The 25,775-nt window shown below is 39.9% G+C and overlaps 1 protein-coding gene across 5 annotated transcripts in view; it reads right to left on the bottom strand.

Annotated features, from left to right (window-relative positions):
* Window positions 1–25,775, bottom strand: part of NCOA1 (nuclear receptor coactivator 1) — a 222,221-nt gene that overhangs the window by 98,180 nt on the left and 98,266 nt on the right. For all 5 annotated transcript variants that reach the window (XM_080914202.1, XM_080914200.1, XM_080914201.1 and 2 more), the window contains exon 3: window positions 2,733–2,890. The gene's annotated coding sequence lies outside the window, so the exon portion shown is untranslated. The remainder of the gene's footprint in view (window positions 1–2,732; window positions 2,891–25,775) is intronic.

Genomic DNA, 25,775 nt, shown 5'->3' on the forward strand with positions numbered 1-25,775 from the left:
TAGTTTTATCCTCAATAAAAATCAAAATAAAATTCTTGGCTACAAGTTATGCTCCTAGGAAAGGTAACCTTAGGCACAACTAGGGAACCATGTTTAAACTGACCTCAGTGTGGGGAGCAGTCCAGCTGACGTGAGCTCTAACTTTCACTGAACTCTATGAATGCAATAATCTCCCCTGTAGGCCCTGGACATACAACTGTGAATACAATTTATAGAAGCATTTTTCTCATAATTTCTTCTTATTTTGAGGGATGTAAATGTTATCATCTTATAAGTAATGTATATGGCACAGACTCTGGAGAAAAGTGAGACAAAATCGTGTTTAACTGCGACTATTTGCTGGGGAAGCTGTTATGCCAGGCGGGAAGAGAGTTGGAGGAAGTGAGGGAAGTGGAGCACTGACCAGGAGAAGACAAGGCAGACAGAAGCGTTTCTTGTTTTCTTTTGAGAAGCAGTAATGAGTTGGCTGGGACTGGGGATGGAATACTAAGATAAGAAGTCAGAGGGAGAACAGGAGGCAAAACCAGGTAAGGCCTCACACAAGCTGAGAAAGGCCCTGATAATGCTCTTGTTAACATGAGTTCTGTAACTGAATCAATCTCAAAAGAAGAGTATCTGTTATGTGGACAGCCAGACCCCCTACACATCCCCATCTCCTGCTATTGGAAGGTAATCAGGGTTGGGTCTGGCTAGACAGGTGTTAGTAATAAAATAATGCCTTTTAACATTGAGATTCAAAGAAGCAGAATTAAAGTTAACTCAGTATCACAGAAGATGCTGCTTCATTTTCTTCTTTTTTTTCCCTAAAGATTTATTTATTTATTACATATACAGCATTCTGCTTGCATGTATGTCTGCAGGCCAGAAGAGGGCATCAGATCTCATTATAGATGGTTGTGAGCCACCATGTGGGTGCTTGGAATTGAACTCAGAATCTCTGGAAGAGCAGCCAGTGCTCTTAGCCCCTGAGCCATTTCTCCAGCCCAGCTGCTTCATTTTCATTCACAAACAAGACAAGATTCCCAAGTTAAACATCTGTTGAGTTTTTCTGAAATTCTGGAGTGAAGGCAGCAGATAAAGCAGCTGCCACGAAACAGGTACTTTATAAAAATAAGAGGCAATATTCAAGGAATTTTTGGAAAGCCCCCACTAATCTGTTGATGGCTCAGTTCCTATATTAAGTGTCTTATCCTTACAAAACACAACATACACAGTCATACAAAGTCTCCAGTGGGGGCTATGGGAGCTGTCAGGAGTATGTAAAATGTCTTTATATTTGGTTGTTAGGGGATGCAAGTTGGGGCAATTAACAAAACCAATTCACATATTACTTTTTAACAAGATTGAATGTGTTTAAGTAAAAGTAATCTGTTGACTTAAAGAGTTGCTAAATTATACCCAATTTCATGCAATTTCTAAAGAGTAATTTCAGTGACCCAAAACTGCATCTATCTCTGGTAAAATGTGCCAGACTAAACTCAATAGGTGAAGGCACATGAAACAGAATGGTATCCTTAAATTCACTCCATTTTTCTACATACAGAATTTGTTATTTGTCTCTCAGATTGAGCACAGAACTGTATAATTTAAAAAATCAGCATCAACTAGCTAACAAACAACCCTAAGAGTGTCCTTTGCCCAGCAGACAAGTGGCACTGAATAAAATACACAAGATGGAGGAGCCATTCCAAGAGCCAAAGATCTCCAAACTTATCCTCCACACAAAAAGCAATCACTACAAAGTGCTCCTACTCTTTATAGAAGGCTAGCTTCTCAAGGAAATGCTTCCCAAGCCAGAATCCTCAGACATGAATGCTCTCTACAACCACGAAAACCAATAGTCACTGTCCTTTCAAGGTTAAAAAAAATCCCATTGTTTGGAGACACTCTATTTTGTTTATCCATTCATCAATAGGTGAACATTTAAGTTATTTCCACTTCTGGGGATTATCAATAACATCTTTATGAATGCTTATGCAAAAGCATTTGTGGATATAAGTTTAACTCTCTTGAGTGTAAAACTGGGAATAGAACTGCCATGTCACATAGTAATTAACTCCTAACTTTCTGGGAAAATGCTAAATTTAAGGTGACAAAAACATGAGGATTACAATTCTATATGCTTGTCAAAAGCAGATCTTCTCAGTAAAATCCACTGCAGTGGGTATAAAATGGTATTTCATTATGGCTTTGATTCATGTTTCCTTAATTGCTAATGACTCTGAGCATCTTCTGTATTTCTTGGTCTCCTTAAACCTTCAAATGGAAACCTGTCTCATTCATGGCTTTTACTTATTTTTACAATAAGTTATACTGTATTTAAATATTTACTGTGCACATTTAACTCATGATGTAATCAGACACAAATATGTAGTAAACTGGCTATTTCTGTGAAGCAAATTAACATCCACAATGTCACATAGACATTCTTCACTTCAGCAAGAACAGTTATCAACTACTCAACTGTTGCTACAATTAACTATGCTTGTTCTGTAAGAGTTTTTAGATCTTTTGTCCAATTGATAGTCTTACCTTTATCTCTTAAACTTGTTTATTTTAGACACACAGCTTATCTGCCAACACTTTCACTGAGGAATACTAGCCCTTATTTTACAATAACCTTGAAGCTTCCCATACCACACTCATACTACCATTAAAAAAAATAACGTTCCTTAGGTAATGATGTTCCCTCCACACGTTTACAGTGACAAAGTTTTTAAAATCTTCTCTACCTGGAAGACTTCTTTGTTCATACTGAGTCCTCAAAGCAGATATGGTCAAACAGAGTGCTCCTGAGGGCGGCTTCCGGGAAGGAGAGGAACGGAATGGTGTCCACAGATGCTGCTAGTCAGTTTGCTCTCACCTCATTTAAGGTCAATTACACGAACAACTAAAATACGTGAGAAGAAAAAAACAAAAACAAAAACAAATGGGAGGTTAGATTGCCATTTTTTCCCCCAGGAAATAATATAGCTCAAAAATACTAGGAAATGAGAGAAATGCAAATTTTCAAATCAAATGAAAAATATTTTCAAAGCACAATGGATGAAGATCTGAATTTACAGGCAAAGACCTTCCTGGTGATGTTATTTGAGACAGCTGGCCACTAGGGCAATGAATGCATAATTATATTCTGCTCAATTTCTGAGAGACCCACCGAGAAGCCTTTAAAAGATCTGCCATCACATGCTTATCCGTCTTGTTACCTATAAAACATATTTTTCGTGTTCCCAATTATTTTCATTATTTCAGTTTATGTAATATTCTTCTTATGTATTGAAATTATGATACCATTTTATTTTCAAATTTTTTGTTAGAAAAGCTTACATGCTTTTATATTTAAAGTTAGTCGAACTCTTGTTCCAAGAATAATAGATTCTCTTGTACTGTATTAATCTGCTCACAGATAAGAGTTATAAACTGTGGGCAAAATATAAAAATAACTGTTTGAAGACACTGGAAAGTGATCAAAGCAGACTCAAATTGTAGATCTGACTGTTGTTCAAAGAAAGGAGCTTCACTGGACAAAACGCATGCTTAGATTTTCTCTGCAGGAACTTTTTCAAGGCTTTTCTTATTAAGTGCTGGGAAGCTGGACTAAATAAATCATAGCTGATAGGCTTCAGTTGTTAGTGAGTGCAGAGTAGAGCTATTGGAAAACTCCACACTGGTTGACACAATTATCTACACTCCAGATTTATAAGCTGTAGCAAGCAACTCCATATTCATACGACTGAATGTGGGAACCACAGAAGTTCTGACAGCAGTAAAACGGCTCTGTACACTCAAGGACCAAAAACTAATTAGAAATCAAATGCATAACGTGTCTGAAATTTCTGGCACTGTCCTGTCACATTGCACCTCATGAAGTCATTGTTGCTTTGGTTCAGAACACGCTCTGTGCACATCTGCACCACATGTGCCTGCACATGGCAGCACGCTGACAATGATGTTTGGAACACCTCAGCTCACATGTCAGACATCACATGCTATGAGTCATGGTGTGTGTGTGTGTGTGTGTGTGTGTGTGTGTGTGTGTGTGTGTGTGTGTACACTGAGCCTAGAAGATAGTGTCAGATCATGAGGAACTGGAATTATGGGCATTTGTGAACCGCTTGCTATGGGTATTGAGAAGCAAACGAGGCTTCTGGAAGAGCAGCAAATGCTCTTGACTGGTGACTCCTCTTTTCAGCTCCTTCAACTTAATTAAAAAAAAAATTAAATGAATTTTGGCTTGGGATTGGGTTACAATTTCCAGTAACTTCTGAAATGGTCTTAAATATGTGTTTGCCATTTTGTACTGCATATTTATGTGAAGCAGCTTTCTCGGCACTGACAACTAAAAAATATCAAAATATTGATCAATTCTGAAAAATGCCAAAGATACTTTGCATCAAACATTCAACTAGGATTTCATTCTTTATTTAATATTTTAAAAATATTTACTTTCTCTCATGTATGTGAATGTCTTGCCTGCATGTACATATCTGCACCACACATTGCCTTGTGCTGTGGAGGTTAGAAGAGGGTGTTGGATCTCCTGGTGTGGGATGAAAAGACAAAGAAAAACCACTCTGAACCTGACCTACCCCAAGACCAAAACCAGGGCGTAAAAACAGAATCCCACCAATTTCTGAGCTTGCCATAGAATCCAGTTATGTCCTGAGCACAAAATTCCACTAGTTCCTGAGCTTCAGGATCAGACCACAGAATCCCACCAATTCCAGGCCACCTGGAAATCTCTGCCCCCAAAGAATTCCTATACAAACCCTACCTTCTGCTCAGTTCTCTGCTTCTTCTCACCTGAACAGATCTGGGTTTTTCCCTCCCAATAGATCTCTTGTGTGAGATTTGCTGTCCGGCGTGCCTTTGTGATTCTCCTTGGCTCCTGACTGCCAGGATACTTTTCCTCTTAGAGTTGTAAACTTGATACTCTGACTCAGATATGCCCTCCTGGTGTCTGTGCTCCACCTTTGGGTCTAAGCTTTACTGGTACCCTACCCCTCATCTCTGGTCACCCACAACAGATTCACCTTCCTGTTGGCCAATAAACAGCTCAGGACCCCATCCACCAGCTGTAATTAGGTAAAGTTTCCCCCTGTGTTGGTGTAAATGCTTCCCAGAGTCCAAGGAAGTAGCCATTGAGTATCTGGTGCCCCCCAGCCACAGTCCTTAAGGCTACAGTGGCCTTCATCACCTGACCCATGTCCCTACCCTTGGAGCTGCAATCCTGCAGTTGCCTCAGGTCGTCCTTTCTTGCCCATTTTGTCTACTTTCACTTTGGGGCTGCCTGTAAATCCCATTGCTCCTCTGAGCCCTCCAGCCTTTTGTGACTCTGTTCTCCAATCTTTTCCACCCCTCCCACCCTGCCCTAGACCTCAGTTTCCTTCTTGATTTCCGGCCTCTATGAAAGCCCTGCAAACAGGCCAGTCAAAGCCCCTGATCCCTGTTGCGTGAGGTGATGATTCACTGAATGGCTTGTATCTTCCTCTGGCCCTCCCTGGGCCCTCAAACACCCACAGCTACAGGCTGAAGTGACATTTTTCTTCCTCTCTCTCATCTATGGGAACAGTGTCTTCCATACCAGCACATTCCCCCTTGTGATGCCTTTAAAAAGTCTCCAGCCTCTGTATCTGACACCAAACCTGCAGGGCCCTAAATTCATTCACTTTTGCAGTCAGGGTTTCTATTCCTGCACAAACATCATCACTAAGAAGCAAGTTGGGGAGGAAAAAAGGATCTATTCAGCTTACACTTCTACATTGCTTTTCATCACCAAAGGAAGTCAGGACTGGAACTCAAGCAGGTCAGCAAGTAGGAGCTGATGTAGAAGCCAAGGAGGGATATTGTTTGCTGGATTGCTTCCCCTGGCTTGCTCAGCTTGCTTTCTTATAGAACCCAGGTCTACCAACCCAGAGATGGTATCATACACAACGGACCCTCCCACCCTTGATCACTAATTGAGAAAAAGCCTTACAGTTGAATCTCATGAAGGCATTTCCCCAAGGGAGGCTCCTTTCTCCGTGATAACTCCAGCTTGTGTCAAACTGACACAAAACCAGCCAGTACAGCACCCTAGATCCTTATACTATTCAGGACCTTTACAAATTCTGTGAGCAATCTCTGAGTCTAAGAAATGGAAAGATATCCCCCATTCCCCATTTCTCTTTTCTCTCCTTCAAGCCTGTTTTTTTTTGTCTAGTCTCTCCACCCAACACTCACAAGATGTAAATATCTTCTTTTAAGTTGTCATTGATGGAGCCAGAAGTGTTGAAAAGGGAGTCAGAAGTCAGACTTATCCAGAGATGGGGGAAGCAAAGGACTAGTCCAGCTGCAGTGGGCACACACTCTTCTCTGCCTGGTCAATCTCTCAGCTCCCTCCTGCAGTGCCCTCTGTCTATATCCAAGTGCTCAAAGTTTCCTACCTCCATGCCGCCTTTGTTCACAGCTTTCTGGATTCAGGTGTCTTTTGGGTCTGAAGTGGCACTGGACTGTTGTTTCATGCTGTCCCACTTCAACTAATAGCTGTCTCTGTAGTTCTGCTCTAGATCCAAATATGCTCATTTAATGGTTTTCTCTGAAATTCTGTCCCACGTCAGTCAAGCCACTTGACTATGTGACACAGAAAGGAGAGCAAAACAAAATAAAGGGACAAACTGGTCCCAAATATGGGCGACTGCTACTCATACTCCCTTGGTTCTGGTTTAACTCTCTAAAACTTTTGCTAAGGTATACATCTTTGTAAGCATATTGGGTATGATTAAAGCACTGTAAATCTGTAACAAAAAAGTTAAAGTCTGTAACACTGAGGTTGATGGTTAAAACTCTACACACAGGTAACTTTAAGAAAGCATTGGGATGGAAGCAGCTGCATGGCTGACCATTGTCAGGGTTAGAAAGGGTAGATTTTGCCACATGACTTCACTCTCATCTTGATTAAAAGTGACCACATGGCATAAGCCAAAGGAAACCAACTCCTCCAAGCTAGGAAGCCCAGACCAGATGATTTCTCCACTACTTTTTCATCGTAGAGATGACCCCGCCCCTAGGGCCTCCCCCTTATTGGCCTCAGCCCATGACGGTCCCTTCTCTCCTCTCTGGCCTCTGGAGTCTCCTTTTCTCCCTTCGTGATATGCCACACAAATTCACACTCTCAGGCACCCATCTGCAGCCCATGGGCAGTCCTTAGTTCCCCTGTTCTGCCAATGGGACGCTATCTGGCCTAAACCAGCCATAGTTCTCCCTTTGTGGGAGGTTTGGACTGGATAGCTTGGTCAGTACATGCACCCCCTTCTCACTAAGTGAATTCTCTCAAATAGAAAAGAGATTGGGGTCTTACACTCTTAATTCTTCCACCTTCATTAAAGAAATCCAGTATGTTATCCAATCTTACAACCTCACCTTCCATGATGTTTATATGATTCTCACCAACAACCTTCTCCCTAAGAAGTGCAGGAGAGTCTGAGACCAGCCTAGGGCACATGCAGATGAAACACATCAAACTAATGCCACCCACCCGGCCAGGGCTGAGTCAGTCCCTGACCAGGATCCTGAATGGAATTACAATAGGGATAAATTTATAACTTGGCCCCTGGCCAGTCTCTCCAAGGTTGCCCTTAAAGCAGTAAATTATAATAAAATCCAAGAGGTCATTCAGGACAAACATGGAAATACATCTTAATTCCCAGACTGCCTTATAATGGCCCTCTTGCATTCTAGATCCCGAGACTCCAGATGGAAAACAACTCCTTATGACCTACATCTTCTCCCAGAATTTCCCTTATATTTAGACCAAATCTAAAAATCTAGACTCCATAGGCAGAAGCTTTAGCTGTGGCCCTCAAATATACTAAAGGAGAGGTGAAAAATTCGAAGATGAAACATAATTGACTCTGGTTAAGACCTTTCAGCCAGCCTTAGCAGCTCCTTAGTTAGGCTCCCAAAGCTCAAGTGCCTGAGTCCCTGTTTCAAATGTGGCCAGGAGCATCACTAGGCCCCAATATGCCCAGACCCTTTCAAACCATTCTGACCATGCCGTGTGTCTTAGTTAGGTTTCTCATTGCTATAGACACCTTGAATAAGGCAACTCTTATAAGGACACCATTTAATTGGGTCTAGCTTACATGTTCAGAGATCCAGTCCATTATCATCAATGTGGGAACATGACATCATCCAGGCAGACAAGGTACAGGAGAAGCTGAGAGTTCTACATCTTTATCTGAAGGCTACTAGCAGATTACTGGCTTCCAGGGAGATAAGGGTCTGAAAGCCCACACCCACAGTGACACACCTACTCCTACGGGGCCACACCTTCTAATAGTACCACTCCCTGGGCTGAGCATATACAAAACATCACACCATGGTACCATCAACAGGGCCACTGGGCCACTTACTGTCCTTGTGTCCTTTGTGACTTGAGGATATCAAGCCCAAATTACCCTCCAGCCAAACTCCTAGGTCTGTCCATGAATGACTGAGACTGGTCTGGGCTCCCTTGGCCCAGCCACCCCCATCTCCAACAGGGAACTTTGGGTAGTCATCACAATCAGGGCTATCCATCACCTGCCTCCTGAACACCAAGACCACTTTTTGGTCCTCTCCTTATTCCTCTGTTGTCAGAGTTTGGGGACATCCTTACCGCCCCCACCACCCCCACCAATTAGCTGTATTTTTAGGGGTATTTCCCTTATCTACTCCTTCCTAGTGGTACCAACCCATCTCATCCTCTTGCTGGGAAGGGAATTCCTAGCTGAAGTAGTAGCCTCTGTTTCTTTTGTTCCCCTCACCCACTTGACCCTAGGCTCAACAGACAATCCCTTTCTTCTCCCCTAAACCATACAATCTGACACACCTTTCCCCTTATCAGCTTTCCAGGTAGATCCCCGGGTATAGGACACCCCAAATCCCCAACAGCCAAACATCACTCCCTTCTCATTCAATTACAATAACCTTTCCCTCCCATCCAGGACAAAGAGAAGCAGTTCACCCACCTGGTTCTGGTTGTTTGGAAAGTTTTGTCTAGTTAGAAATTTATCTCTAGACATTCTGGTCACTGGATTCAGTTTACAAAAGATAGGATTTAAAAATCAATGCCTGTTAAATAATGTATTAAAGCTACCCCTCCATACACTCATGTATCTGTGACCATAGGTCAACTCTTTAAATGTGCCGAGGAGAAGTAAGTCTTCAAATTGTGTATTCCTGTTTCTCTTCTCACCACCTGTCCCTCCTTCTAACACAGCAGGGTCTCCAAGCACCACTTCCTTCCTGAGTCTCTTCAGGCAGCATTACCTCAAGTAAGCATACTTACCTTTCAGCCACGCCCACATCTCAACATTTCAAACTAACTCAAGTTGCTGATTTGACTCTTTAAGATGTGTACAGATAAATTGATTTTGCTGGCTTTTGTCACCCACCATATTTGGTTCCAGATTCTACAGTACATCGCTTCAGTTTCCCCTTCCCTCCTCCTGCCCCAACCATCTGTCTCTCCTAGTTTACTCAATAAATGTCCTCTTTCAGGTCCTGGAGCCTGCTATCCACTCTGGACCCCACGACTTAGGCAAGTCTCTAGTTCCTAAGACCCTTGTTCCTCCTTTCTTTCTATTGAACCAAATTCCCCGTTTTCTCATCTCCTCACCATGGCAGCTGCCTGCTACGCCTTAAAACTTCTCTGGTGGACTGGAGAGATGGCTCTTCCAGGGGTCCTGAGTTCAAATCCCAGCAACCACATGGTGGCTCACAACTATCTATAATGAGATCTGGTGCCCTCTTCTGGTGTCTTCTGAAGACAGCTACAGTGTACTTATTTATAATGAATAAACAAATCTTTAAAAAAAAAAATAAAAACTCTTCCCTAGCTTCTGCACCCTTGTCCCTCCTATCTCTTAGCTCTGTCTTCCTAGAAGGCTCACAGCATACTCTGCCCTCCTGGGTCTCTCAGCTCCCACTTGGAACTTATAGAAACTGTCCAGTAGAGTATGACCCTTCTTCTCAGTTCATGGACTCAGATTTATTAAAGCCTCACTCTGCTACTACAAACAGCCTGACCTCAGTATATTTCAAAGGACAAAATTGACATGATCAACTTTTAGTGGTGACAACTTCTGCCACTGCACAATCAAATGTTCTGAAAATTATTTATATCTAAACGTCCACTCTCCTCTTGTATTTCTTCCTATCTACATCTGTCCAGGGTAGCACTTACAAATTGTCCAAGAGACTTCTCTTCTTCTAACCATTAGCCCATCCTAACAGTGTCAGAAAATTGTTCTATTATCAGGCTGCCAAAGGTTGACTCAGTCCCCTACAATATCCTTATCCATCTCTCCTCTGAGGATTACCCCATCCCTGTTTTATCCATGACAGGAGAAAGATTACTGTAAAAAAAAAAAAAAAAAAAAAAAGGCCAGAAAGAGGTTGCTAATATTGGTCCTGCAAAAAACCATGGAACAAATGATCCTAATTTTATATCAGCTAGTAAATAATACTCTGCCTGGCAGCTTTGAAGAGTGCTGATTGTATGTTCCTCCCAGGTCAAATTCATGACCACCAATTGTAGCCTTCCCCATTGGGCTACTAGGATCTCTCGTTTTGCCTCTAACTATCCTGAGCCACCTCTTCTCTCTCGTCTCTCTTTGGTATCTCAGACTGTCCTAACTCCTTAGAAACATACTTTATCCCTCAGACACTACTTTGGCTCTGAGCACTGCCATCAAGCTCTTATGTCTGAACATTCACAGTGCCTTGATTAGCTATGACACTCAAGTTTACCACTGCCTACCTGATCGGTGGTCTGAGACTTATAAGTGTCCTGCTGTTCCTTTTTCCAAAATGAGGAGTGGTACCTAGTGAAGAACAGTTGCTGATTCCCATCACAGGGTTTATAGTGGCATAACATGACAAATGAATGGTTCAGGCCCTACTCTTTCTTGTAGTCTTAGGTATAATGAATTGCTAGTGTCACCACAGGAACAGCAGGACTGACTGCCTAGTATTTACCACCAAGATCTCTAGCAAGTTTGTCTAGCATCTCTAGCAGGTAGCTCAAAACATCCTTAACTTCCAGGGCTAAATAGACTTTCTAGCCACTGTAGTGCTATAATCAGCAAAGGTTAGATTGACTGAGAGTAGGGAAGAAGGAATGTTCCTTCTATGTCAACAAGTCAGGTACAGTAAAAGAAAAGATCCAACAATTCCAGACCTACAAAAATGTACAAAACAGCTCCATGTCTCTGGGCCAGTGGCTTATCAACCACCTACTATAGAACCAGATATTTCCCTTCTTAAATCCCCTTTCTCCTTCCTTTCTTAATCGTTAGTCACAGACTGCCTCATAAACTTCTTGCCTAGATTTCTTCAACAACAAATCCAAAGATTTTTTTAAAGCAGACTTTTAATCGGTTTCTATTACAGGATTACTAGCCTTAGATACTGAGCCAGAAGGCCTGGGACTCCTGATTATACTCTGATAGTGAAGGTCAAGTTTACCTAAAGGACTTTGATACCCCCATTCAGCAGGAAGTAGTCTAGTGATAACATTACCCCCTTCCCTGACCCCTGATTATTTATCAATGATAAGCAAAGAGGAGGGTAGATGAATATACGCCCTTTGAGGCATGTTAGTGGCTAGGCCCTGCCCCTGAGGACCTCCAACCACCAAGTTCCACCCACAGAACACTTTAACTGCCCTAACAGCCAGCCCCTGAAACCACCCTTCAGAGTAAAAGGATCAGGACTCTGAAATATCAATCCCTACACTGAAAACCTCTACCCTGAAAAGTTCCACCCCCAAGAAATGTTCAGTTTTCTGAACTGCTTCTTGCCTGAACAGAGGCTGCCACCCTCCTGGGTTTTTCCCTCCCAATAAATCTCTTGTATGAGGTTTGTTGTGCAGTATAACTTTTTGGTATTCTTTGACTCCCAACTGTGGGGTCAGGGAGCTGTGGGACCAGGAGGAGCCAGCCTGTTCAAACCCCAGAAATCTCATCCTAAGATTAGCAGGAGTAGGACCACTCCCTCTTCCTCCCCTGTCCTGGGCCTGCAGGTCCTGGAGTACATAGCACTGTGCCCCCACCTTCGAAGCCAGGAGGTCACAAAGCCCTGTGTAGCCAGGTTAAATTTCCTCTTTCCTTATAAGGTCATATCTGGTAGTACCTGGAATCACTTCCTTATTCAAATGAGGCATCCTTGGTGCCTGGACCCCAGCCAATGATGTATACACATTCTGAAAGCCCCTGCCCACCCCCAAAGGTTTAAGTAGCCTTTGTTCCTCTCATTAAAGAAGCTGTCTAACTGAAGCTGTTTCCTGAGAGTCTATTCTTGTCATCCTCACTGCTGCCTGAAGCAGAGCATGGACTCCACCCAAACGCCAGGATACCTTTCCCCTCAGAGTGACACAGAAATAGTATAGAAAATCAGGACATAGGGAATGAAGTCTTAGAAGAGAGAATGCTTTTAGCACAATGGCAAAGAACGAAGGAGTCTTGGCCATCAGCTTTGGCCTTTAAGTAACTTTGGTCACCATTCTCCTTTCTTTTGCTTTCACTTTCAAAGTAACATAACTCTTTAGGTTTCATTCATTCACTCATTCACTCATTCATATTTGTGTGCATATGTATTTGCCTGCATGAATGTGCATCGCTTGCATGCCGTCTCCACAGAGGCCAGAAGAAAGTATCAGATCCCCATGGACTATACTACAGATGGTTGTTAGCTGCCATGTGGCAGGACGCTGGGATTTGAACTTGGATCCTCTGGAAGATTAGCCAGTCCTCCACTTAGCCATCTCTCCAGCCTCCAGAGTAACAAAGTTCTTATACTGAGCCCTCTGAAGAATCACTAGTACAGAGTTAACTGGTTCTTCTCTTTCCACTTAAAACTGGTCTTTCTTAAGTTTCATGTGATTATTACTACTCAGGCTGTTTCCTATCTTAAAACATTTGTGATGGTTGCTCACATTTTCCTCTTTTACTAATTTTGACTTTTAAAACTCCTCATTGATTTTATTTTTGCTGATGTTATCTTAACTATGATTTAGAAAGGGACCAATACTCAATACCTGTTCAAACTACCATGTCTATGTGGATTAAGTACTGAATGCTACTTCTACTTTTAAATCTTTCTGTTATTTTATTTTAGAACATTTAAAATCTTGTTTCATGTGTCCTTAAACATCTTAGCTTTGACAAACTTAAAATCCACTATTTTGACATTTTAAACAGCTGGTAGGCTGGGCAGCTGTGGTGCACACCTTTAAACCCAGGACTTGGGAGGCGGAGGCAGGCAGATCTCTTAAGTTTGAGACCTACCTGGTCTACAGAGTGAGTCCAGGACAGCCAGGGCTACACAGAGAAACCCTGTCTTGCAAAAACCAAAACAATGAACAAACAAAACAGCTAGTAAGCAAAATAATTGGGTAAATGAAAATGTAAGCAGCTGTGATATGCAGTAAGCTCTATGCAATAATTTGCTGGAAGAGATGCAGATCAAAGCAATGTGTCTGTGTGCACACAGCTAGCACTATGAATTGTGACTTTTAGAGAAGGCAGTAAAAATGGTTCCTTCCATTAGCAACAGCTGACTTATGGGATGGCTATCAAAAGAAGCTGCAGACCAGTTCTTTAGTAACAAGTCAAAAGAAACTTAAAGAATAGATTATTCTCTTATCCAGTTATATTAACCGTTGAGCACTGTAAAAGTCATTTGGTATTAATAAAACTCACAATATAAGCATTTCACACTATTCTAATAAATTAGTACTGATTCAAGGTTATTTTCATTATTAGCCATTTTTTACTTTCCTTAGACATACTTTCTGATGAGGGTATGTGCTGGCTTGAGTAAGAGATGCCCTCCACAGGCATGTGTGTCACACTTGGTCCCCACTCTTTGGGAAAGGTTATGGAACCTTAGGCAGGTCGGGCCTTGTTACAGGTAGTATGTCACTGGGGCAGGCTTTGAGGGTGGATAACTTCATCCTACTTCCTGTTCTATTTCTCTGCTTCCTGTGTGTAGAATACACTGTGCCTATCCAGCTTTCTGCTCTACTCACACTTTCTCTACTGGCTATCCAGCCTTTCCAGCTACAATGGACTCTGGACTCTATTATTCTGGACCATAAACTAAAACATACCCTTTCTCTTCTAAAGTTGTCTTTGGTTAGAGTATTTTATCACAGCAGCAGAAAGCAAACTCCCAGTGTGTTCAAACTAATAGCTTAGATGAAATATGCTATCATTCAGTAGGGAGCAGTCACAAACATATCATTAATACTTTGTGGCAATTGTAACATTTTTCAGTATCATAAAATTATGATTTCATACTATTCTTATTAATTTTTTATCAAATACATTTTAGAAAAGATATATGAAAAATAATGTAAAGACAGATTTTTCTTAAAGGAGATTAAAATTCTTTATAATAAATGATGCTATTTTTTCTATTAATAATGACAAAAGTGTTTTCTCTAAATTTAAGTTGAAATGATATAAATAAAATAGAAATAAAGCCATTTATGTTAATATTAAAATTTATAATTCAGAAGTAAGTAAAGTTTGATTTTTCTATAGTATGAGACTTGGTAATAACAAAAATTTTTAAAGTAAAGTTCTTTACTTTTTATGAAAGAATGACATTTTTTAGTTTCCTTTCTGTATTTCTTTAAAAAACTCATAACTTATGATTAGAAAATTTATTTATAAAAATTTTGCCATCTCTTTCAAAACACCTTATTTCTTCATATAAGTTTTCAGATTAAAAAAAAATATATCTGAGTAAATCTAGGGAAGTTTTAGAAAAATACAATTGTATTATGTTTGAACTGATACAACCCACTGGCCTGTGTGCAAAGAAAAAGCTCTAAGAGGAATCCTGCTAAAACCTTGATCTAAGCATGCTCAGTAAGTGGTGCGACCCTACAGTGAGCTAGCAGTGATTCTCTGGCACATGAGAAATAAGAAAAGTGAAGAATGTTCATCCTAGTAATTTTTATAATGGTAAAAATGGGAGCACCCCAAACTGTCCTCTAACAGCAGAACGAATTAGTAAATTCTAGAATACTGTTAAAATACAACCTCACAATAGTGCCGTAAATAAACAGAATCTGAATTAGGAACATCTGCCTGTGGGCACCCAGACTCCTTTCTTCAGACTGAGGGAGTGTAAGAATAGGATTGAAAGTGTCAATTCTAGAATCCAACTGTACTAAGTCACTTTCTGGCCTTGTACTTTTAATATTGGATAAAATACCTTAACCAACTAGTTTTGACCCTTCTACTTGGCAGCTACCTTCCAATAACTGATATAAACCATCATATTTTCCATAAAGGCGCGCGCATGTGTGTGTGTGTGTGTGTGTGTGTGTGTGTGTGTGTGTGTGTGTGTGTGTGTGTACTGTATGTTGTCTGTCTAGTGAATGAAAATGAATGGAGGGATGTGTGCACACAGGGAAGGCCAGAGAGGATGTCATGTGCCTTCTACTTTATCGCTTTGAGAAAGATCTTTTCCTGAACTGGAAGCTCACCATGTTTCTTAGACTAGGGACTGAGTGACTCAGTCTTAGTGAATTCTTAGGATGAACCTATCTCTGGTCCGCCAATGTTGGTGATCTCAGATACTGGCAACCAGGCCTGGCTGGCTTTCTTTTCTTCTCCCATCTTGAGTGCTAGGATTCAAACTCAGATGCTTACTTGCACCTCTTCCCCACTCCCAACTCCCTCCCACAGTTTTCACTTGACTTATCAGTTAATTGACCATAATATTTTCTGTTTCAGAAGACTTAACCTTCATATCTTGTTTTTTGCTTTGCTTCAAGGCAGATACTGATGCTTATATTCTAGGTTTTAAATGTACACACACACACACACACAAAAATCAATCCAGAGTACTTTTTTAAATCTTAAATTCAATTTCTCATCTACTCTTTAAGAAGACAGATTATAAATTTACAGCCAAAATTGTGCATTCAGTAGTCTTCATATCAACTACTAAGGCTAAAAGGATGAATGAGTATTTTGTCCACTATAATATTTATGTGGGAAAACTACAGAAAGCCTCAGACTAATAAATTCTAGCTTTACCAATTCTAAATATAAGCACATTCAGCCTAGAGATTAGTCTCAAGACTATTCCTACTATTTTTATGCTCTACTAAGTTCTCCATCTGTGTTCCTCTGCCTTAATTGTTTTACCTTTATTTATTTTGTGTGTGTATGTATGGTATGCATGCCACACCTCACATATATTCTCTCCTACTATGTGGATCCCAGGAATTAAACTCATATTGCCAGACTGAGAATCATGTACTTTTATCCCCAATCCCTTCGGGCTTTTTAAAAAATTAATCTTAAGTTTAAACCTTTTTTTAAAACTGACTTTCCATCTAATTCTTCCATTCTCCTTTCACACGTACCTTATCCCTTTCTCCCATCTCAAAAAAGATCATTATAACCCATAATTGCTCCAACCCAAGATGTACGCAGTATTATGTCTTCACAGTGTTACATCAAATCATCTTCCACTCTCACACCACATACATACAAACAAACCATTTAGTTTGTCTAAAAGGAAATCTCAAATGCACACACACATGCGATCTGACACTCCGTTAACTAACTGTTCATTCTCTTCCATAGGGTTTTCCTCACTATAAAGGCCCAGACTCACTCCAAGGCCACTTTCTCAGCGCACCTTCTTCTTTAGTCATCTGTCCTCCCCAGTCTTTCTCCCTCACTGTAAGGCCTCCATATCGATCTATCTTCTGCTGGGAATGTGCTCCCTCAGACTTCTTTTCTTAGTCATATCTTAAATGTACATATTTTCTGGGTAACAGTAATTACTGCTATCTTACCCCACTAAACTATAAGCTCCCACATAGATAGTTTAAATCCACAGAACACAGAGAAGACAAAAATCAAGTTAGTACAACTGCTGGGTGAGTCTCTACAACCTAGAGAAAGCCCATTTCTGAGCTTCACATTACAGTGTAACCTCCGTACCCTCCCTTCTCTACTTTACTCCTTTCCTTTTACCACAAGGAAAGAGAAAACACGTAGGGGTTGAGTCTATCTTCAAATAACTGGGAAAAAACCCTAAAATGCAAGGATTTAGCTCTCTGCTCACAAACAGCTCTACAAAGGTAGAAAGCAGATGGCAAGGCCCACCAAAATCAGGCTAGAATACTATCACAGGGAAAACCCTGGTGGTGCACATCTTTAATCTCAGCACTCAGGAGGTAGAGACAAGAGGATCTCTATGGGTTTGAGGCCACCTAGGTATACACATTATGTTCCAGGCTACACTAGGCTACATAATGAGACCGCATCTCAAACAAAAATAAAAACAAAACATTGTTCAGGTATCTTAATTCTCAATACAGGCTAGAAGCAATTTTATTAAATGCTAGAACAAAACAAATATTAAATAACTTTATCAAATAGTTAAATTTAGTAGATATTTATCAGATGTGTTTATAGTGTTGATTTTGTTCTTTAAGCAGCTGATATCTATTTACCATATTGTTAATAGACAAAGCCAGTTTTACACACAAAGCTCCTATTTGTATCTAAAGGTAGCAAATACACACTAAAGAATAAAATTATTTCTATCCAGGTGTTTATATTTCATTTTTCATATATCAAAATTATCTTTGACATAGAGTGTGATCACCATATATACTAAGAGGCTTCAGGAATTAACTCTATCTTTATGAAATGAAAGATTCCAGTCATGTAACAAATTATATATTTAATTTACTAAGCATACATGCTTTCTTTTTGTACCAGTATTTTAATTATCAGATATCTAAGGACTCAGTATGTGGTAGGCACTGTGTCAATGCTGGGAATGCAGCCGTGAACTGGAGAGGCAAAGCCTCTACTGCCCTTTAACTTTAGAATGGGTGATCAAACAAAGTTTATAAATAAAAGTGATATCTCAGCTGAGATTACATATAAAAACTGGTTTTTACTCTTTTATATTGGTTTCAGACTCGTGTCCTCATATGCACTGGGCAAGTGGTCTACTGATCCTATAAAAAAAAATCAAACTCCAAAATTATTTCAGTAATTCTAATCCTCTTCTATCAATTGTGAATTTATTATTTATACAGTGCCTACATTTGAATATCCAGGCAATATCTGGGGGACTGAGAATGCACCTCAGTTAGTCGACGGTTTGCCTAACGTGCAAGAAGCCCCAGGTTCCATCCTCAGACCAGTACAACTGAGTGTGGTGGCACAAACTTATAATTCTGCATTAGAGAGATAGAGGTAGCTTCCTTGGAAGTTCAAGGCCAGCCCCAGTTACCTGATGAATCTGAGGCTAGCCAAGATTACAACTAACCATGTCTCAGCAATTTAGAATAAATAAATAAATATTTAATGAGACTACAAGAAAATTCTCACCTTTATTACTCCAAATCACTACTATACCCTTCCTGTCTCCTTGTATCTCTGGCCTTGAACTTAGAGCTGCCTTCCTGCCTCACCCTCTTGAATGTTGAGGCTGTAAGCTGGTAGACTCCAGAACACCTATCTCCTACGATTTCTGTCTGGTGTACATCAGACCAGTATTATGTTCATTACCTTCCATATTGTTAGCAATCCAATTATTAAGCACTTACCAGTGCTCAAGCATGCCTTCAGCAGTTTCTCATGAAGAATTCACATCCTGAATTCACATGCCTACCACTCAAGGCTTCCCTTCAACATAGCCTGCAATGGCAGAGCTTAAACATGTAACAAAAGTAAGCTAAATAAATGAAGAAAAAAAAAGTACCATGATAACAGAATATTTTCTTTTTTTAAGAGTGCCCTATCCCAGCCACTCCCCCACTTGTGTGTGTGTGTGTGTGTGTGTGTGTGTGTGTGTGTGTGTGTGTGTGTGTGTGTGTGTAAGTGCAGGTGCTTGTTTGCCAAAGTGCACATGTGGAGGTCAGAGAATAACTGTTAGGAGCTGTTCTCTTTTGCACCTGTATGAGACAGAGGACTGAACTTGAGTATGCAAGCCTTTGCACACAGGAACCTTAGCCTGCTGAGCCATCCTGCTGGCCTGTAATTAGAGAATTTCAAGCCCTTCTCTCAGTAATTGACAGAAGGACAGATGCCTCAGGAACAAAAACAGAAACAACTTAGGCAGTCTGGCTGATATCTGTCCCTTACACCTGACTGTATGCTTTTTGAACAACACACTCACAATTGCAGACAACTACTCTCAGGTACATATAGACATTTCATCAGTAAGGACAACATACTGAGAAGTTAAAATAAGTTTAAAGGGATTAAAGTCATTGGAATATGCTAAGTATAACTGAAATACATTAAAAGGCAGAACATAACATTTAGAAAAAAATCCAAAGCTTCAAATGTTTAAAATGAACACATTTTAAATAATAAACAAAAAAGAATTTGAAAAAAATAAAATGATAATAAAAATAGAAATTATTACACATGTTAAAAATTAACAAGGGGATATTATTGCCTTAAATCCTTATTTTAAGCAAAAGCAGGTTTTAAATTTTTGCTCATAAAAATCTAAAAACAAGCAAAAAACATGAAAGGAACCAAAGAAGAAAACAACTAAAATTGGAAATCAATCAAAAGAATCAAATGATAGAGATGATACCAAAGTAACAGTTAAAGGATCACCAAGACTTACAATCCGCAGTTAGATGGCACCATTTCCTGTGGCATGTCTGAAATCCACATGGCACACTTAAGCACCAGTGCTGTCCATCCTCCATTGTCAGGGTCCTAATCTCTACGGGATCACAAACAACTGGACTATTGTTCCTGGGCTAGACAGGGATCATCAACGCCTCTTACACTTTTGTAAATGTCTGGAGAGATAAAGATCAGTGTTTTATGCTGCGTGCGTTCGAAGAAACACACACACACACACACACACACACACACACACACACACACACCCCACAACCAAGGCTCAGTTTTAACACTGGAAGCTAAGTGTGCTACAATGCAGTCATGATCATCTGCTACTGGCTCTGGCTAATTCTGTCCTCCACCAGCTGGGCTGAGTAGCTGCTGCATGGTCAGCATTGTCTGTGTCTTCACCATCTGGTCATTTACAGAAAAGGTTCACTGACCTCTGCTCTTCTCAACCCTCTCTACTCATCCTTTATCCAATCATGTATTCAACCCAAGAGTATGTTTAAAATCTCAGAGGTATCATCTTCCTTCCTAGGAAATATCTTGAATAAAATCTTCTGTATTGATCTGTAGAGTGTTGAATATGTTCTGTATGTGTGTTTCCACAAGTTTAGCAAGAACTTCTCTAAAAAAGGAAGCTATCATTCATCAACAAGATACCCAGAAGAGTTCAGCTGAATAAATGAATGAGAGCTACGGAACCTATTTCCTCTCCTGTAAAGAACAATTTCCTAAATGTTTCAACAATGGGTTTTGAAATGCAGTATTCCAGCTGGACAGCAAACTCCCCTAAACTCACAGTAATGATTCTTCCCAACTCATTATTTAGTTTGTGTAGGTAGAAACTGTAGTTCTACAAAGGGGGAAAAAAAACTACTTTAGTTAGCCAGAAGAAAGATAATATTGTGTGTTAAAACTAGCATTTCTTCTCAAGAATCATGCAATGATATCCTCCTACAAACCAGAGCTATATTTTTCTAATAAGCTGTATCATCTACAGATACATCTTAATAGAATGGCTTTAAAAAGTCATACACAATGATATCTCAACTTTTATTATCAAATATTCTCTTTTCTCCTTCCCCCCCCCCCACCTCTGTTATCTTTTGGTGTAAAGGGCTTTGCTTCATTAGGATCCTAGTTAAATAATTGATTCAAAATGATGCTCATTTTAGCTTACCTTTTGTATAAAAGCCAAGATTGTATATATGCAAGGTAAGTAAATGAACAAAACTCTCTAAAACATATAGAAGAGGCTAGAGAGCCGATTTAGCAGTTAGGAGCTGTTGCCACTTTTGCAGAGGACTGAGGTTCAAGTCTCAGCACTCACATGGTGGCTCAAAGCCATCCATAGTTCCAGGTCAAGGGCATGCAAACACCTTCTTTTGGCTTCTACATGCACATGGTGCACATAATTTGAGGCAAACATTCATACACAGAAAATTACAAGTGTTTTAAAACTTTTAAAAAGTAAAAACACATGATTAAAATAAGAACTAAAATTTTCCATTGTGTTTTTTAAAATATTCCCTAATACATTTTTTTGTTAAAACCTTGAACATGACATTTGTTGTATAAGCTAAATGAACTGAATTATATAAAATCTGTTACATACACACACACACACACACACACACACACACATACACACACATACAAACAGTGGTTATGTCAAATCATCATATTAGGGAAAGTGTGGCCTAGAGAGACAGCTCACAGTTAAGAGCATGTATTACTTTTCCAGAGGACTCAAGTGGGGTTCCCAGCACCGCAGACCAGGTAGCTGACAACCACATACAAATTAAAAATAATAACAATAATTTTTTTAAAAACCCTAAAAGGAGAAATAATGGTTTAGGAAGCCACGAATTCTGGATCTGGGCCTCTGTGATCCATTAACTTTGTTCTGTGCTGAGTTCACGAGTTAGATCTTTGGTAAGCTAACTGTCACATGAGAGCAGGTGGAAGACCAGATGGGCAGTAAACACAGTATGAATGGATCAAGGAAAAGTCATCACTACTATTACTGTGAAATTTGGAAGCACACTTTCCACTGTATTTGAACCTAAAGCCATATTAGTACTTAGAAAAGGTTTAAAAAAAAACTCAACAGTTTGGAAAAAATCATTCTTTTTCTATTTACATGAGTGTTTTTCAAGGTTTACCATCTAAGTGTAAAAAACATTAAAAAAATATTTGGCAAAAATAAATTTAGGACACCATTCCTAAAGAACTGCTCCTTGGGATTAATTGTCTTATCTGAATGGTACTTAAATTGACACAATGGACAGGGTGAAGAATTTTTTATGAAAGACTTGTTAAACACTGGCTACAGAAGAGCGTAAAACACGTATTAAAATTCTTCTCAGGTTAAAGTTTACTAAAACAACAAAGGTGGATGACATAAGTGTAAGTAACATCAAATTCTTAGTCATAAATGAGAAGAAAGTACAAAACATCTATATTTTGCTATTTGACCATCTGGAATACACTACATCTCCCTGAAAGCGTGAGAAATTTGCAAGTATAATTACACTCTGGAACTACTAGCATGACAGGCTTCAATAAATACACTCTTGACGAGCTCTCCTGACAAAAGAACTGACATGAGAATGGATAGACTTCCATTATTTGGATACTTGTTCCTACCAAATTCTAAAGAAAGGCAAGAAACTGTCCATGGAATAGAGAAGGAATAAGAAAGCAAGCAAGGAAGCTAACACCCATAAACACCCAGTACAGGCACAATGCTGGCACACTGTAGAGGCAGCATGGAAGGGCAACCTCTTCCCTCTCCCTTCCCTTGCTCACTGTCCTCTTCCCTGCTCCTAGTCTCTGTGGTAAAAACTGACCTAAGGCCTGGGGATGCAGCTCAACTCCACCACACTTGCCAGCCATGTACAAGGCTTGAGTTAAAACTCCAATCCAAGTACTGTAGGAGAGAAAAAACAGTTTGTTAAGATTAGAATGTATGAATTCTTTGCTCAAGTCCAAGTAGCTAAAAGTCTGGACAGCAAGGACAGACATTTGTATTTCCTAGTGATGGCTCTGGTGATTGAATATGGAGCAAGTGAACTAGAAAGGTTAAGCAAAGGAAGAACCACACCGGCCGTGAGTTTTAAACATGACTCTGGCATCTGAGCAGTGGAGAGCTGTGATCACAGAACTACCCAGATACAATGAACATCAACAGTTGGGTGAGTAAGACACTGGACAACAAGAACTGGGAGTGGCAAAAAGGAGTTGTGTGTCGGCACATGCAGATTACCAAAGTTACTTATGCTTACTGCATAACTCTAGAACATATAGGTAAATAAAGAGAATCCACAACTCCACTACCTAGAATTAATCAAGTGTCTGCACATGCACACTGTTCTACAAATACAGACAAATACATACTTTGTTTTTAATGATCATAAAACTATGAAGCACATATTAATGAAATTATGTATAGAACTTAGATTTGCTCCTTTTTTTCTATTAAAAACAACATCATGGGGCTGGAGAGTTGGCTCACTTTGTTTAGCAGTTCAGAACACTTGTTACTCTGGCAGAGGATCTATTTGGTGGCTCACAACCATCCCTAACTCTAGTGCCAAGACATGTGACACCCTCTTCTGACCTCTGCAGGCACCAGGCACACAAGTAGGGCATATACCTGCAGACAAAACACTCATTCACATAAAATAAAATAAATCTTAAAAAAACAAAACCCAACCAGCAACATTTTGAGGAGGCATCTTCTGGCTGAAACTCTGTTTACACTCCTAGAAATACCAATGATGCTGGCATGGGAGGCTCATTAATGTCAGTTAGCCAAGCCTGGGCATATGGTCGATAACAGATGTCTGAAGGAAGGCTAATGAATTCAATTATGTACACATTAATTATGAGGCAGCAACAGGACATCTAAGGAGATATGTGTAGCTGACTTATAAGGAGGGGGATTTGTAGCTCTTGGAATTGCTAACATTGAAGCTGTTGTGTTGTACATAGGATGACCAAGGAAGACTACAAAGAAAGGAGAGTGCATTTCCTGAACCTCAGAGGCACTGTGACTCAGTGGGGAAAGACAACGGAAGCTGGAAGGACAGTAAAAAGACAGGATATGAATGAGTGGTAAAAGGCAAACCTGCAGAAATAAAAAATAGACTAATCATAGCATCTAGGTTCAAACACATGTTGGGGCCTATCCAAACAATCCGACATTTACAACCACAGTTAGGCCTGCATGCTCATCATAGTCAGTGCAGTCCAGAACCATCACAGTGTGCACCATGTTCAGTGTTTCTACATCTTCCCCAACCATGCCGTAAAGCATCAAGCAATCAAGTATGTCATGGAAGGTTTGTGGGCTAGCACTATAAATCTCATGTTTTCTTAAGGCTGTGGCTGGTCCTCACATAAAGACTTATTAGCATGCTAAACGTATCTGTGGCTGCTCTTCCAACTTCTTCTTTTCAGACTTTCCTCAGTACCCTTTCCAGATTTTTCTTTTATTTACACACTTGATTTCATCTCCGGCTCCTCTATCTTAAGAAATTTAGTCTCCTAACAACAGCTTCTTAATCTTTCCAAATATCCACAGCAACTATTTTACTTTCTCCAGGGCCAGTCAGGAAAACTTATACAGGACAACACTATTTCCTCCTGGTCGGTGTGATATAGATGTCAGAGCTGACTGCAGGAGATCAAAGCATACCTTTATGTCAAGTGACACCAGAACAGACCCAGCTCCTGCTTGCTTTGGGTACTTACTCCTAAAGACAGTTTATTATTCCTATGTCCCCTTATTACAACCACCTGTTTTTAACATCCTCTTCCTTCCCCTAGGTCCATATACCTCCCCTTCTAAGAAGTTTTTTATTCTTTCTCTTTCCTCTTTCCTGTTTACACAAAAGTAGAGATTTATAAGGGTTAGAACATGCTATTTTACTGGGAAAGAATATTAAAGATGGAAAAGGAATCTTAACTCTTTAACATATGAATGTATAAGACAGCAATAAACTATAGCTAAGTAAAGCCATGAGCTGAGAGCATGGGACACTTAGATGGTCTTCCTCATGTGAAGACTGAAGAGCAAGGGGAATGGGAAGCAATAGTTATCTGCCCAGTGAATGGCTGGACACGTCTATCCTCTGACAATAACTCACTCTGCTTCTCTCCCTCTGTTCCCCAGACACATAATACAGTATCTCAACAGGTGAGTGAAGATTACAGAAGATGGTGTGGGACAGAAAATGCAGTGTTTGTGGAAATAGTCATTTCAGTTGAAAACTGTCTTAATAAACAGTGCACTTTTCCAATGCCCCTGATATTTTTGTGGTAGATAACTGGAACACCTTTCAATAATGACAAGTTTCTCCAAGTTTGGGTTTGCCCCCATTCTAGACTCACTCTCTAATGTCATATTCTCATTTTTCATCTGGAAAATGATTCCTCATCTGTCATAGCTGGGTGAGTAACTCTTCAATGTATTCTCATAGTATCCTATGCTTACCTCATTAAAGCATTTACCAAAGTAATTTCCTATGTGTCTGCTGAACATGGAGACAATGGAGCCATAAGCTCCTTGAGAGCAGAAAAACCAAGCTATACTCATTGTTTCATGGCTGAAGCTTCGACAGTGCTTGGCATTAAGGTTGTAAGCATAGAAGCCTATTCATGGAACAGAGACATACAACTGAGAATCCCACACTAATGGAATCCAATTTCTTCTAGTTCTTTCTGAAACACTGTTCATCTTTCACTTACCCTTGGAAACAAACTGCATACACTGAATGTATAAAGTAAAATACAAATAAAAACACAGTGTGTAGATATACTATAAATATAATATTGTGAATATTTCTTGTGAGTTATTTCTTTGCATGAGCTGAACTGACTGAAGAATTGTAAAGTAAGACAGGATATTGAAGAATCTTGTTCCATCTAGAAAACCTAACAGATTAACTGAGATTGGAAAATACACACAATTGCTCAGTTCTCTGCAGAATCTTGAAGGCTAAAAAGACACACTAATATAATCAACCAAAATGTCATAGACTACTGTTATCAGTAGGGTCCCTAATAAATAATATTTTAACAATTATTAAGTCTCAATGTCTT

The sequence above is a fragment of the Micromys minutus genome, assembly GCF_963924665.1.
Source record: "Micromys minutus genome assembly, chromosome: 1".
NCBI classification, from domain to species: Eukaryota; Metazoa; Chordata; class Mammalia; order Rodentia; family Muridae; genus Micromys; species Micromys minutus.